General features: G+C 37.4%; 1 protein-coding gene across 2 annotated transcripts in view; it reads left to right on the top strand.

The window, feature by feature from the left end:
• Positions 1-15,760: 15,760 nt before the first annotated feature.
• The window catches only part of LSMEM1 (leucine rich single-pass membrane protein 1), an 86,194-nt gene continuing 84,769 nt past the window's right edge, over positions 15,761-17,185 (top strand). For both annotated transcript variants that reach the window (XM_053719776.1, XM_053719775.1), the window contains exon 1: positions 15,761-15,913. The gene's annotated coding sequence lies outside the window, so the exon portion shown is untranslated. The remainder of the gene's footprint in view (positions 15,914-17,185) is intronic.

Here is a 17,185-nt window from a genome sequence, read left to right as displayed (position 1 = left end):
GGCCCATCTTAAAGATTGTTTACCACGTACACTGGACCCTCATCAATATGCTTACCGCCAGAACAGGTCAACAGGAGATGCTATTTCTATGGCATTGCACTCTGCTTTGAGTCATCTGGACAATAACAATACTTATGTAAGGATGTTGTTTATTGATTTTAGTTCAGCATTCAACACTGTCATTCCTACAAAGCTGGTTGCGAAGCTTTATGATTTAGGTAGCAATACCTGGCTCTGTAATTGGACACTGGACTTCCTGACCAATAGACCTCAGTCTGTGAGGTTAGGTAATTTTACCAATTTTACCTTTGACCCTTACTACTGGAGTTCCACAAGGCTGTGCACTAAGTCCACTATTATACTCTCTTTTTACCCATGAATGCCTGCCTAAGTTAGTGTTGAATACCATCATTAAGTTTGCAGATGACACTACTGTGGTAGGCAGGGTCAGCAACAATGACGAGTCAGCTTATAGGGAGGAGGTAACGCACCTGGTAACATGGTGCACCGATAACAACTTGTCTCTTAATATTTAGAAGACCAAAGAGATTATTGTGGACTACAGGAAAATCAAACGCTGTACACACTTACCCATTTATATTAATGGGTCTGAGGTAGAATGGGTGACTAGTTTTAAATTTCTGGGAACCAACATCACTGAAAATCTGTCCTGGTCACTGAATACATCTATTTTAGTTAAAAAGGCTCAGCGGCGACTCTATTTTATAAGGAGGCTGAAGAAAGTACATCTGTCCTCTCAGATCTTGGTTAATTTCTATCGCTGCACCATTGAGAGCATTCTTATCAACTGCATTTCAGTGTGGTACGGTAACTGTACCAATCTTGACCGGAAAGCTCTACAATGGGTGGTGAAAACTGCCCAGTACATCATTGGTGTCCAGCTACCTTCTATTGAGGACCTCCAGCACAAGCGATGTCTGCAAAGGGCGCGCTGCATCATTGGAGATTCTTTCCATCCTAGCTATGGACTGTTTGTTCCCTTGCCATCTGGGAGGCGGTATAGGACTCTCAATAGCAAGAGAGTCAGGCTAAGGAAAAGTTTCTTACCAAGAGCTGTTGTTATGCTGAACACAAATAACTAATGCTGACTTTTTTAATTACATTTTTATCATATTCTCTTTTTAGATTATTCTCTTTTTAATTGCAGGCTATCTCGGATTATAATTGCTGTTATCACTCTCATTTATTAATCTGTCTTATTACCTGCACTTACTACACGGATTGCACTATGCACATATCTATATCACATTGATCATTTGTATTACATTCAGGTCTCATACATTGTTTTATACACTTGACTTGCTGTTTGATATTGATTTGCACCATGCACTTTTCTATATCACATTGACAATTTGTATTGCATTGTTACATTTTTTTTCCTGTGTCTTATACATTCTTTTTATACAACTGACTTGTTGTTTGATACTGATTTGCACCATGCACTTTTCACTATGTATTCATGGAACACTGTATATGTTATAATGTGTGTATTTAACATCTAAGTTATTCCATTTTACAATCATTTACAATTACTATTGTATTTTGCACCTTATACTATTTATTTGCAATGTCTGGGCTAGATGTTTTTTTTAATATATTTCGCTACCTTGTTTTTCCAACTTGTGCAATGACAATAAAAGGAATCTTATCTTATTATAGCAGTTGCGATGTGGGGGGTCATCGGTTTAGGGGTTAATAGCTTTATTTAGTGTTGGCAATGTGGGGGTCGGTGGTTTAGGGGTTAATAAGTTTAATAAAGTTTTTGCTATGCGAGGGGAATGGCGATTTAGGGGTTAATAGTGTAGTTTATGGGTGTTAGTGTACTTTGTAACATTATTGTTATGGGTTTTGGGAAACATTTTTGTTTTGCAAAATCCATAACTACTGGTCTCTGATCGCGCAATGAAAATTCCACACTCAAAAGCCATTTTTTTATTTCGGAATGGAGAGTTGCGGTACAGGCTAAAACGCCTGCAGTATAGCTGTACCGCTGCGACTTGTAATAGGGAGACCTGCCAAGGTTAGGGCGCAGTTGTACCCTGGTAGTACCTGCCAAAATCCAGTAATACATATACAATTTCATTTGGGTTTCATCCTGCAGGTGAATGCCTAACACACGTTTTGCCTAAGCTTTGTCAAAGGACCAAGCCGTCTGACACCAATAGGGTATTGGGATATAATAGGGTAGGGATATATATCTATCTTGTAACCAATCACAATGCTTCAAAGTAAGGTACATCTCATTAGTGGGTGGGTATTATTAACAAATATGTAAATAACGATATCTGGAGGTTTGGTCAGAGTCATTGGCATGTCTACATACGGCACGATACAAACCGATGCTTATTATTATTCCAAACTCTATAACATTATTTACTGATATTTATATGCACATGTGGTATACATATATATATATTTTTTGTGTCTGAGGAAGGGGGTGAAAGCCCAAAACGTTACACAATAAAGGTCCTGGAGAGTGTTTCCCTACATTTGTTTATTGTCTGAACCTTTTGGAAGCACCCTGGGCTGCTGTGCAGGGTGAAGGATTGTGAGTGCTGGCTTTCTCGGAATATGTTTATATCTATCTATCTATCTATCTATCTATCTATCTATCTATCTATCTATATATATATATATATATATATATATATATATATATATATATATTAACAATATTTGGACCAGCTAGCTCTGGATGTAATGGCTATGGTCAAGGACCCATAGTATTTCAATGCTAACGTGGGTACCAAGGTGCAAGGAGGTTTAGAGAATAATATATATCAAAAAAGTAAAAATAAAGTAAACCTTATCCAACAACTCCATATTAAGCCTTAATTAAAAATAGATATAAGAACCACCAATTTCTTAATTACACACAACCATGGATGCTTGATGAATAATACAGTCATTTATTGCTAAACTATACACTATGCAAAAAACAAACAAAATAAAAACCACACAATTGATGGTCTAAGATTATAGCATTGCAATTCATTCATTGTCCAAAAGTACATTCAGGGATCCACAAAAATCAAATTGGCCAGCAAGTCAACGAAATGTATGGAATATATCCAAAGTATAAGTCCTTAAATCTGGACTGCAGCTGCTAATGCAAATGCCAAACTGGTCGGTTCCTCCTGATATAAACCTTTATTCCCTATGTGGCAAAACACAATTTCTTCAAGTGGACTAGGTGATAACACTGCAAGGGACATTAGATGAATCCCATTCCACCCTGTGCTTCATCCTGTACACTCACTCAATAAATAAAGCAAGTTTGACATATGCCAAAGGTATACGTAAATCAGTCCAGCAGGGAATTGACACAAACGCTACTTATACAGCGATCTCCTCTGTGTCAAACAGGCTATAATCACACTACGCCTTCATATTCAATATCTCCTTAGTGTTACCTGTGTTCAGGATGTTGTGATGAAACAAACGCTTTCACCCCGTGTTACTCACATGCACTGGTCACCGGTATGTACTGGAAACGTCCTTGCTCACATAGGGAATTATCCAAAAAGGCTCCTGGGTGTAGAAACAATTAGAACACTGTAATGCCAAACAGCGTGGAAATCGGCATCAGCCGATACAACAACCGCTACACGTGTTTCACCCTACGTCACTTGGGGCTTCCTCAGGCACAAATCAATCGATGTCCACTACATGGATCCTTTTCTATTTACCTTGCTTCCCACAGGTGAATTGACACTTAATTGCTTATTTGCACATTGAAACAAAATTTTTTAAATAAAATTATACTTACTAACTAGAATTAATAATTAAATCAACCATGTATACATGATCAGCAGTTTCAGAAAAATATCAAATATACGCTCAAACTTTCACATATGTAATATCCTTAGAAATTCTGCATGATACATATAGGTCAGATTTGTTCTTATCACTAATGTCAGCATATATATCAAATATCTGTACATACATAAAAGACATCACTCAATAGTAGATGTATGCTTTATATACATACTGTATATTGTGTAGCAATCAATAAACAATTCTAATCGCCAGCTGTTCACAAAATGTAGTCACACCTCAGTGATCATCTTAATTTATTAGAAAGATGGCATACTTTAATACTTCATTTAACCCTTTTGGTTGAAGTGAATTCATATTATAAAGCCACTTGCATTCAGATTTAAGGAGAAGATTATCACAATCCCCCCCCCTTTTATCTATTTTTAATTAAGGCTTAATATGGAGTTGCTGGATAAGGTTTACTTTATGTTTTCATTTTTTATATATATTATATATATATATATATATATATATATACAGACATGCACACAAATACATACATATAATTATTTCCATTGTCATATACCTATCCCTTTAATTGTGCCACAAAACTTTTTTTTTTTATTAATATTCCGTTGTTTCATGTTAAATCTAAATGTGACTTAAAACAACACTTTCGGCTAGATTACGAGTTTTGTGGTACAGCTATACCGCTGAAAAATTGGCCATTGCACGTGGAATGGCCAGGAACGCATATTACGAGTCGCGGCGCTATAGCTATACCGCAAGCATTTTAGCCTGTAACACAACGTCCATTCCACACTCAAAAAAATGACGTTTGAGTGCAGGATTTTCATAGCGCCGGTATTACAGATTGTGCATTTAGGCTAAAATGCTTGAGTTACAGCCTATACTTTTAGAGTAGGAGTTTATGTTAGGGTGTTAGGTTTAAATGTAACTTTCTTTTCCCTATAGACATCGTTACGGTAATCGCCATTCCGCACTTCAGGTGTTAGTTTTTTTTCTAACACTTTCTCCCCATTGATGTCTATGGGGGAAAGCGTGCACAAACACGTAAACTCAGCCCTTGGCTTTTGTGCGGTATGGAGCTTAATGCACCATAACGCACAGCACAAGGAGGCTTTTCAGTAACTCGTAATGGCAGCGCTATGGAGAGTGAAATAACAAACATTTTTTGGCATTATTTTCACACCCTTTTTAGCGCAAAACTCGTAATCTAGGCGTATTAAAGGGACAGTCTAGTCAAAAATAAACTTTCATGATTCAGATAGGGAATGTAATTTTAAACAACTTTCCAATTCACTTTTATCACCAATTTTGCTTTGTTATCTTGGTATTCTTAGTTAAAAACTAAACCTAGGTAGAATCATATGCTAATTTCTAAGCCCTTGAAGGCCTCCTCTTACCTGAATGCATTTTGATTTTTTTTTCACTCCTAGAGGGCGTTAGTTCATGTATGCCATATAGATAAACATTATGCTCATGCCGTGGAGATACATGGGAGTCAGCACTGATTGGCTAAAATGCAAGTCTATCAAAAGAACTGAAATAAGGGGGCAGTCTGCAGAGGTAATAACAGAGGTAAAAAGTGTTTTAAAATAACAGTCGGCTAGATTACGAGTTTTGCGGTAAGAGGGGTGCGTTGCTAACTTGCACGTTATTGTCACCACTCACTTACCTACAGCACTGGTATTACAGGTTTTCAGAAACCCGGCGTTAACAGGCAAGAAGTGAGCGTAGAGCAAAATGGTGCTCCATACCGCACCCCAATACCAGCGCTGCTTAAGTCAGCAGTAAGCTGGTTGTATGTGCTCGTGCACGATTTCCCCATAGACATCAATGGGGAGAGCCGGCTGAAAAAAAGTCTAACACCTGCAAAAAAGCAGCGTAAAGCTCCGTAACGCAGCCCCATTGATTCCTATGGGGAAACACATTTTATGTTTACACCTAACACCAAACTTGAACCCCGAGTCTAAACACCCCTAATCTTACACTTATTAACCCCTAATCTGCCATCCCCGACATAGCTGACACCGACATTATATTTATTAACCCCTAATCTGCCGCTCAGGACATCGTCGCCACCTACATTATACTTATTAACCCCTAATCTGCTGCCCCCAACATCGCTGACACCTACATTATGTTTATTAACCCCTAACCTGCTGCCCACAACATCATCGCCATCTACCTACATTTATTAACCCCTAATCTGCCGCCCTCAACGTCACCGCCACTATACTATATTTATTAACCCCCTAAACCTAAGTCTAACCCTAACACCCCCTAACTTAAATATAATTAAAATAAATCTAAATAAAACCTATAATTATTACCTAAATTATTCCTATTTAAAACTAAATACTTACCTGTAAAATAAACCCTAAGCTAGCTACAATATAACTAATAATTACATTGTAGCTAGCTAAGGTTTTATTTTTATTTTACAGGCAAGTTTGTATTTATTTTAACTAGGTACAATAGTTACTAAATAGTTATTAACTATTTAATAACTACCTAGCTAAAATAAATACAAATTTACCTGTAAAATAAAACCTAACCTAAGTTACACTAACACCTAACACTACACTAAAATTAAATAAATTCCCCACACTATACCGTACTAGATTCCTGGCATGTTCCTTCCTAAGACTTAACCCCTTCAATCCTTTTAATGTTGTAGCCATATGACGCACCATGCTGAAAACAATGCTACCTCGATTTTTTTTTCAGCCGATAGATAAGTAGACCTGTTGTAGAGTTACTGACTCCCTAATTATTTCCACACCTACTAACTTTACACAAGGGTCTCATAAATGATGATACCTGTTGTCCTTTGTTATTGCTGTATTTCCCCACATGTATTCTCTACGTTTATTACCCTTTTAGATAAGAGATGTACACACAGAAAGCTGTTATATTATGATGCCTCACACAACTCTGGAGGAGCAGATTGCACCCTAGAAAACCGATACAAGCTAAGGACAAAGGAGACCAGCATAATGTGGGACATTGCCTATATGTAAACAGGCTATAAGCCTTCCAACACTGTTTAATATGTTTTAGTCATAACGTAGCCTAATCTTTAAATATATTTAAGGTATAGCTTACTACTTATTTAGAGTCCAATAGATGGTTTAATGTCATATTCTTATTCTGTTTATATTGGTACCAAGGCAGTGGGCTGTGCCTCTTACTTAAAGTGTCTACTGGTAGGTTCATTGGTTACTTGCCTAATACAATAGGTAATACATGATACTTGTAAGCAATTGGGCTTTTTCTCTATACTAATTTATATCACCTGCAAAGCTCAGATACACATTGCAGATTAGTATATTAGTTGGTTTCTGGTTATATACAGTATTCTAGGTTCTCTCAGAATCTAGTACATAATAATATGTGTGGCTTGGGAGGTACATATGTTACTAATGTTTGTTTAACTATTCTAGCATTCTTTATGCTTTTGATTACCCAGATGTATATATCCTTTTGAATGATATGGGGCCCAATAGTCAAACTTGTCTTTATATCATTACTACATATATCTTCGAGCTATCTGACATATTGGGTACACATAACTTGCTGCTTTATAAGACGTCAACGAGGGTTCTTTGTTACATACCAGAAGATAATAAACTCATTCAACAGTATGGGATGTAATCCCTAATGCAGCATGGGTTTGGCAGGCCTTTACATAGCTCTCTCAATGCTAGCTAGTAAATTTTTGAAACATCTTTATCTGCCCCTCCAGTTCACGGACCACTTTAAAGTGTATGTAGCCCTAACCAGAACACAGCTAATGACCTCTTTGTTGACACATATTGGTTTCTCCTATATTTATAACTGAAGAGGGAATATCTACCTTATGCCATACGTTCCTCTGCATCTTGTTATAAATACAGATCTATGCATGGAAGCAATCCTACACATTTTTACCTCTTGGAACAATGTATTTAACTGTTATAGAACCCCACAACTTCAAACTCTTATATAATGGTCGGGTAAGACTAGTCTGATATTTTTTTATTTTTCTGTAGGGGACTTGTTTTGTTGTAGTCTTTAATAGATGTTCATATGTAAGATATTCTCTTAATTACTTGCTTGTATATGTAAATAGGTTCCATATGCCTTATGATGATATACTATATGTAGGTTATACATGTTTCACTTTATCTCCCACAAATACTGATCCAGAGGAATGACTGTTAGCACCCCTCCACCACCAGTTAACCTTGTGACATCCATAGGTTCATATGGTATATGCTGAGTGTATTCACCCACTTTGGGATACCATATTGATATATTTCGGTATATATGTATTCTGCTCCCTTCCTCACATTGCTCTATTATTTTAGATGGTTCTGCCCCCCCTCCCCTCCCTTATTTTACATAGGGCGGCTCTGGCCCGCTGAATCCCCCCCCTTATATAATTATAAAACTGAAGTTCCACTATATTTTGTCCAAACTCTTAGTTTGAGGTTTCGTTCTTATGTTCCTTATTTCATAGTATAGATTTGCCTATCCTCACATCAATAATTATACTACATAACATTGCTTGAAAGTTTATGGGTATTGCTCCCTCATTGCTCTAGATACACATCTTTTAATTGCTTTGGCAACAACTACTTTTACATATCGTTCTTTAGGAGCACAGATTTGATGCCACGGATTCTAATCTGACTACTATTTTGTCATGTGAGAAGAGTGATATGTAATTTCTATGTGAATATTGTCAATGGACAAATCTCTGTTGTATCATTTACCTTAACTTCAATAAAAAATAGTTTTTAAAAAAAAAATAAAATAAATAAATTCCCTAATTTAAATATAATTAACTAAATTCAATAAAATTAGCTAAATTACAAAAACACTACATTACAGAAAATAAAAAACAAATTACAAGATATTTAAACTAATTACACCTAATCTAATAGCCCTGTTCCAATCAGCCAATAGAATGCGAGCTCAATCCAAATGGCTGATTGTATCAGCCAATAGGATTGAACTTCAATCCTATTGGCTGATTGCATCAGCCAATAGGATTTTTTCATCCTTAAATCCGATTGGCGATTTCTATCAGCCAATCGGAATCGAAGAGACGCCATCTTGGATGACGTCACTTAAAAGTACCTTCATTCGTTGGGTAGTCGTTGTTGGAAGAGGATGCTCCACGCTGGATGTCTTGAAGATGGGCCCACTCCGCGTCAGAAGGATGAAGATAGAAGATGCCGTCTGGATGAAGACTTCTGCCCGTCTGGAGGACCACTTCTGCCAGCTTCGTTGAGGATATCTTGCCACTTGGATGAAGACTTCTCCCAGTAAGTGGATCTTCGGGGGTTTTTGTTAGGATTTTTTAAGGGTGTATTGGGTGGGTTTTATTTTTAGGTTAGGGATTTGGGCCGCAATAGAGCTAAATTCCATTTTAAGGGCAATGCCCATCTAAATGCAATGGGGAGCTTAGGTTTTTATTAGTTAGGGTTTTATTTGGGGGGTTGGTTGTGTGGGTGGTGGGTTTTACTGTTGGGGGGGTTGTGTGTATTTTTTTTTCAGGTAAAAGAGCTGATTTCTTTGTGGCAATGCCCCGTAAAAGGCCCTTTTAAGGGCTATTGGTAGTTTTGTTTAGGCTAGGGTTTTTTTTTATTTTGGGTGGGCTTTTTTAATTTTGATAGGGCTATTAGATTAGGTGTAATTAGTTTAAATATCTTGTAATTTTTTTTATTTTCTGTAATTTAGTGTTTTTTTTGTAATTTAGCTAATTTTAATGAATTTAGTTAATTGTATTTAATTTAGGGAATTTATTTAATTGTAGTGTAGTGTTAGGTGCTAGTGTAACTTAGGTTAGGTTTTATTTTACAGGTAAATTTGTATTTATTTTAGCTAGGTAGTTATTAAATAGTTAATAACTATTTAGTAACTATTCTACCTAGGTAAAATAAATACAAAGTTGCCTGTAAAAAATAAATAAACCCTAAGCTAGCTACAATGTAACTATTAGTTATATTGTAGCTAGATTAGGGTTTATTTTATAGGTAAGTATTTAGTTTTATATAGGAATAATTTAGGTAATAATAGTAGGTTTTATTTAGATTTATTTTAATTATATTTAAGTTAGGGTTAGACTTAGGGTTAGGGGTTAACTAGTGACGGCGACGTTGGGGGCGACAGATTAGGGGTTAATAAATGTAGGTAGGTGGCGGCGATGTTAGGGATGGCAGATTAGGGGTTAATAATATTTAACTAATGTTTGCGAGGCAGGAGTGTGGCGGTTTAGGGGTTAATATGTTTATTCTAGTGGCGGCGATGTCTGGAGCGGCAGATTAGGGGTTAAAATTTTTATTATAGTGTTTGCGGTGCGGGAGGGCCTCGGTTTAGGGGTTAATAGGTAGTTTATGGGTGTTAGTGTACTTTTTAGCTTTTTAGTTATGCGTTTTATGTTACAGTTTTGTAGTGTAAAACTCATAACTACTAACTTTAAAATGCGTTACGAATCTTGCGGGATAGGCTGTACCGCTCACTTTTTGGCCTTCCAGGACAAGCTCGTAATACCGGCGCTATGGAAGTCCCATTGAAAATAGACTATACGCAAATTGCTTAAGTTGATTTGCGGGAAGGCCAAAAAAGTGTGCGGGACAGCTGTACCTACAAGACTCGTAATAGCAGCGGGCCTAAAAAAGCATCGTTAGGACCTGTTAACGCTGCTTTTTCACCTTACCACAAAACTCGTAATGTAGCCGAGTGTTAGTTATGCAATACTGGGGAATGGGTAATAAAGGGATTATCTATCTTTTTAAACAATACAAATTCTGGTGTAGACTGTCCCTTTAGGGGCGAGATTACATATGCGGTGCAGGCTTCAGCATAACTTCTGAAACCCGCGCCATACCCGTAATTTCACCTCGCACACCGGGGTATCACATATACGGCGCCGTCAGATGCTAGATTGACGTAAGTAGGACAAAGTGGCGATTTTCAGAAATGTGCGCAAATACACATTTCTGTCTTCTGCAAGTAACTTACACAAGTATTATGTCCGCCTAAAGTGTCAATAAAGAGAAGTTTTATGCAAATGAGGATAACACACATAAAAAACAAAACTGGAATTAAACTAAAAAAGCGACACGTAATTGCACTATTCAAAATCCCAATATAAACTCCTGCACAACCTCCATTTTCGTATGTGTGTTTGGATTGTTTGTTGAGTTACAACACACGGCCCAGGAGTGGAGGATTAGTGAGAGTAGACAGAGAAGCACAAACACAATAAATAGTTAGTTAGGTCGCATTGGTGGATTGAGTAAACTTGTACACTTACTTACACATATTCTGACATATTGCACACATTGCATACATACATATACACCACACTTTTTGTTCTAACAGCAAAAATGAGCACGGTTGGATGGCTTCAGTTGAGGACCCGGGAGTGATGCCACCAACATTGCCATATGACCCCTGGCAACATTCCTGTCCAGAGGAACATTCTCCCTTTGGTTTTGAGGGGGAGCCAACACAGACACAAAGGGTCCATGTATTTACACCCCCCACAACACAATCATAGCCTCATGTCAGTCATGGATATTACCCACAGACTATGTCACAGGATGTGCCTATTGTAGAGTGGTCACACACTGGTCATCAGTGGGAATACCAATCATATTCACTGGGACGAGCTCCACCATCCTCTTCCCTGGGACGAGCTCCACCATACTCTTCCCTGGGACGAGCTCCATCATCCTCTTCCCTGGGATGAGCTCCAGAATAGACCAATTAATATATGTACATCCACCAATTAACAGCTCTTGAGCCTAACTAGATATCCTTTTCAACAAAGGATACATAGAGCTCAAACCAAATTAGATAATAAAAGTAAATTGGAAAGTTGCATAAAATCACATGCTCTGAGGCCGAATTATCAAGCCGTCAACTGTGCTGCATTCGCCGGCACCAATACGCTCGCCTAACATCGCATACGATCTCCATATTTATAAAAAAAAGCCGCGCACCAAGTATGGGGCGATGAGCAGCGGACTGTTATTAACTAACAGTCATCGATCTCGCTGCTATTCGGCTTTTTCCCAACTTTATTTATATCCTGTCACTAAACACCGCCACTATACTAAAATGTTTAACCCCTATCCCGCCGCTCCCAGACCCCGCCGCAACTTTAATAAAGTTATTAACCCCTATCCTGCCTCTCCCGGACCCCGCTGCAACTAAATAAATGTATTAACCCCTTAACCGCCGCTCCCGGACACCACCGCCACTAAATAAATGTATTAACCCCTAAACCGCTACTCCCGGACCCCACCGCCATTAAATAAATGTATTAACCCCTAAACTGCCGCTCTCGGACCCCACCGCCACTAAATAAATGTATTAACCCCTTAACCGCCGCTCCCGGACCCCACCGCCACTAAATAAATGTATTAACCCCTAAACCGCTACTCCCGGACCCCACCGCCATTAAATAAATGTATTAACCCCTAAACTGCCGCTCTCGGACCCCACCGCCACTAAATAAATGTATTAACCCCTAAACCCCTGGCCTCCCACATCACTACCACTAATTAAACCTATTAACCTCTAAACCGCCAGCCCCCCACATCGCCATAAACTAAATTAAGCTATTAACCCCTAAACCTAACAACCCGCTAACTTTACATTAAATATTAACTCATCCCTATCTTATAATAAATAAACTTACCTTTAGAATTAAAATAAACTATATTAAACTATTAATTAACCTAGTACATACAAACGGATAGCAGGCACTACAAAGCAGACCAAAAATGAAAAAAAAAATGAAAAAAAATCCTTTATTGATGCAAATATAAAAATGCAGACAGACAGGCAGGACAAGGACGGACAGTCTGAAGCGTTTCGCGCCCCCTAGTGGCGCTTACTCATAGACTCTGCATCAATAAAGGATTTTTTTCATTTTTTTTAATTTTTGGTCTGCTTTGTAGTGCCTGATATCCGTTTGTATGTACCAGTGTCTTGTGGCCCCATCCACCGCTTTTTTTGCTACGGCACTCCGTATATACAGGGGTCCTTTTTTTGTTTACCCTCACTGAGGGGTCTACTTCCGGGTTACGTGGACGGACGTTTGAGCTGCGGATGCACTCTTCTCTACACATTAATTAACCTACCCTAACTATTATACTAAAATTATATTAAACTATATTAAACTATTAATTAACCTACCCTACCTATTATACTAAAATTACATTAACCTAACAATTAAATTAACTATATTACATATTTAAAAACCTAACCCTACTCAAGTTATTTAAATCTACTATTAAAAATTACTAAATTACAAAAAAATAGCAACTAAGTTACAAAAAATAAAAAACCACAGTATCAAAAATAAAAAAGAATTACACCTAATCTAAGAGCCCTATCAAAATAAAAAAGACCCCCCAAAATAAAAAATAATATAATAATAATGATGTAAACATCGATCTGTGTCAGATTGAGACCGGCGGATCATATGTTACGTCACAAATTTCAACTTTTGCCGGTCTGTAGACTTTGATAACTAGGTCGAATCAGGCTCGCCACAATTACGCTGCGGAATTCCAGCGTATTTGTGGTTGACGGCTTGATAAATATCCCTCTCTATCTGAGTCATCAAAGTAAAAAATTGGGTTTCATGTCCCTTTAAACAATTTGTTTTAACAAGTGTTTAAGGATTGTAAAGGTTTTAAAAATTGACATGTAGGAATTATAGTTTTTAAGGTAAAAAAAAAAAGAAGTTGTGGCACTTCAATATGTTTAAAACACTTTGGATTTGGCACTGAACAATGTAATATTAAGATAAACAAAATACACCAATAGAACAAAGCACGTTTGATAACAGAAGTAAAACTGGAAAGTTGATTAAAATGTTACACTCTATCTGAATCATGACATTTTAATATTGACTTTATTGTCCCTTTAACTTTCCAAATGATTCCAGTTCTAAGAAGAAATAGGTGCTTTAATTAGTATTTTATCTATTTTCAAGGTGATAAACAAAGCATGCTGGGAATTTGCCACAAATCTCACAGATGACTTATTCACAGGCTCACATGGAGACAGGACTGCTTCCAAACAACCCAGCTCTGGAACAACAGTGTCAGATATGTCATTATTTTACATTAGTCACTATTGTTCTTGCTCTGGGTGAGCATGAAAATGTAGCATTAAAGGGGTGGAAGAAAGATAGGTGGCTCTTCTGCTGCTGCTCGGAGCTTCCTCAGATATGTCCAACTATTGATCTTCTCCACTGATCAGCATGTCTGCACTGCATCCCGGTGGATATACTTCTCCCTCCAAGTTTACAGGTTCTTCTTTTTTTATTGATTCCCATAGTGTATCCAACATATACTATGGAACTGTTGTCTACTAGGTCACACAAGTGAACTCCTTCTTTAGCTTCCTGACAGGTATGATAGCGTTAGGGTCTGTATAAAACTTGCTGCTAGGTAAAGCCTCATGTTTTTCCAGAAACCAATCCAATTTTATTGACCAGGTGAGTAGGGGAATATAACCTGGCCCAGCCTGGCATTAGCTTGGCTGACATTTTTAGTGTCTTCCAATAGTTGAGTATTGTCATTATATGCAATATTGTCATACATTCCTTTCTTCTTAGTATGCATTTCAACACAATCTTATCCTCAGAAGACAATGAAGTGCTTTCTTTCTGTTCCTAGATCATCTCCATCTCCAATGAGAAGTTGTATTGTGCAACTCTATCTTTTTATAGACAGTGCTGGTGTAGCTCCGCCCTCAGAGGTTAGCTTGCCTTCACACTGAGGTAGAAGTACTCAGGAAACTTGCAGCAGAGCTTGGTTAGGCTAGCTAGCCTGCTATGGCCTTCAGATGGGAGAGCTTTCCCCACCAGTACATGAAGGACATGTGCTATGCACCACATACCAAAAGGTCACCATCTTTTAGTACTTTCTCCATGTTTGCTGCCCCATTTGTCACCATAGACCCCATTTCAATAGGTGTGTATGCTGTCCAACCTGCTGTGGCATGATAATATTAAGTGCTTCCAAAATGGAAAGGGAGGTGTGCTGCTGATCACCTCAACATTTCCATTTCCAGCCCTCGCCTCACATGATGTGCTAGCAGAAGCACCTCCCTCTTTTCGCTTTGGGTTGCCAACAGTATACTGTCTTATACATAAAGGCATGACAATGTGCTAGGGGCATGCCATATGTCAAAAGCAAATGTGGATAGATCTTTCTTCACAGTAGGCTAGATATCGCAGAGCTATGAGATTTAGATTAATGTGATCCCATTACTCCAAGCTTAGTAGACAGCCTCAAAAACATTGCTCAAAACTGAGAGCGCCCAATATACTGTAACAACTAAGTGACATGCTGTCATTGCCTAACAAGTAGCCAGCTGTTAAACAGCAGGCAGCGCAAAAGCAGCGGAGCTGAGAAAATGGAGTGACCTAGTGATCAATTTCCCCATATTGTACATATTAAGTACATCATTTTGGCCATATTTCATGCACTTTGAGTTCATTTAGCCACCCACTTATTTAATTAATTTTGCTCACTTTTCTGTAATTTACCTGAATTTATTTTTATTGCTGCCCCAGTGAGTATAGAAAAGATTCTACAGGATTTAGAACACTGATCCTACAACATTCTACTATTGGTCATATAACTGGAGATAATATAAATATACTAATTTTATACCCATGTTGCTAATCAAAAAAAAGTCATCTTTAAAATGATTTATATGCATATAATTTTGCATGTGTTTAAAGGGATATTAATTTTCTTTCATGATTCAGATAGAGCATGCAATATAAAACACATTTTTTTCCCTTTTGGTTATTATTTTATACAAAATCAGCCAGCAATTGCTTATTAAAAATAATGCCCCTGTATGATTACTGTTTGTAACCCGAGTCCTAGCTGCTGGCTAACTAAATATAGCTTTTGAGGCACACAGGGTTTCAGACTGCTTATTTGTTGAGAACTTGAAGCTAGAATAGGGAGAAAAATTAACATTAAAGTAATAGTTCTATCATTGTATTAACAACAAATCTTCACTAGACCTTTACTGCCTTATATTGGATCATTGTTAAAGGTTTACCAGAAATCTGGTGAGTATTTTTAAAGAGTTTTTTTCATTTGATTTGCATACTGCTAAAATACATACAGACGGAAAAAGAAATTTTAATTCTCTGTATTCAGTTTTGGTTTGCCTTGTTTGTGTGCAAAAATATCTTTTTATTTTATAGTCTAATTTTAGCACATATACTTGTTATAAAAATATAACAAATGTCTTTATTAAATAAGAAGCAGCATAATAACAGTTAAAGAGACATTAAACTGCTGAGCACAAATACAAAAGAATATTAACTAATCACCATTTTATTGTATTTCCTCTTGTTCCTGCAGCTCTTTTCAAATCAGTTCTCCTTTTTTAATAGCTTAAAGAGACATAAAACCCCCAAAAATTATTTCATTATTTAGGTAGAATGTTCAATTTTAAACAATTTTCCAATTTACTTCAAGTTTGCTTCATTCACTTGGTCTCATTTGTTGAAGGAGCAGCAATGCACTACTGGTTTCTAACTGAACACATGAGTGAGCCAATGACAATTGGTATACAGTATATATGCAGCCACCAATCAGCAGCTAGAACTTAGGTTCTTTACTGCTCCTGATCTTACCTAGATAAACTTTTCAGCAAAGGATAACAAGAGAAGGAAGCAAATTAAATAATAGAAGTAAAATGGAAAGTTGTTTAAAATTGTATGCTCTGTCTGAATCATGAATGTCTAATTATGACTTTACTGTCCCTTTAAAAATGCCAGATACTGAAGCTCCGCCTCTTTGTATTGGAGCTTAGGTGTTCTCACAGCCTGTGACAGAGGCACACTCACAGGTCGGTGATATTAGCTGCTTTTTGACGCAAGTATCATTTGCTTGGGGTTAGTGTGAGCTTTACATTTTTGCTTTTTTTACACAGTTTTACAGTTACAGTTAATATACTTATACAATCCCTGCTGCAAAAATGTAAAACTCCTGCTCTGCATCAAGCACACTAACCTGAAGCACATTATATTGTTGCCAAAACGTTGGCAACCTCTTTGTAAAGTTGCCACCTTGGCTATATTTTCTTGGACAGTTAGGAGTTGCACATATTGCTGGTTGTGCAGAGAGGAACATGCATTGTAGACGGAAGAAGGCAACCACTAGAAGCCTTCAGCTCTGAAAAGAGCTGGATATATTCTTGTGAAAGTGCAACACACTAAGATTTGGATTTGCACAGATCTTAGGGTGTTGCACTTTCACAAGAATAAATTTTGCTCCGAAAATAGCTGAAAACTGCTGGCGGCTGCCTTCTTCTGCATTTGTCAGCTAACAAA

This window comes from Bombina bombina, chromosome 6 (assembly GCF_027579735.1).
Source record: "Bombina bombina isolate aBomBom1 chromosome 6, aBomBom1.pri, whole genome shotgun sequence".
Taxonomy (NCBI): Eukaryota; Metazoa; Chordata; class Amphibia; order Anura; family Bombinatoridae; genus Bombina; species Bombina bombina.
Note: the sequence above shows the minus strand (reverse complement) of the source record. Positions and strands in the feature narration are given on the sequence as shown.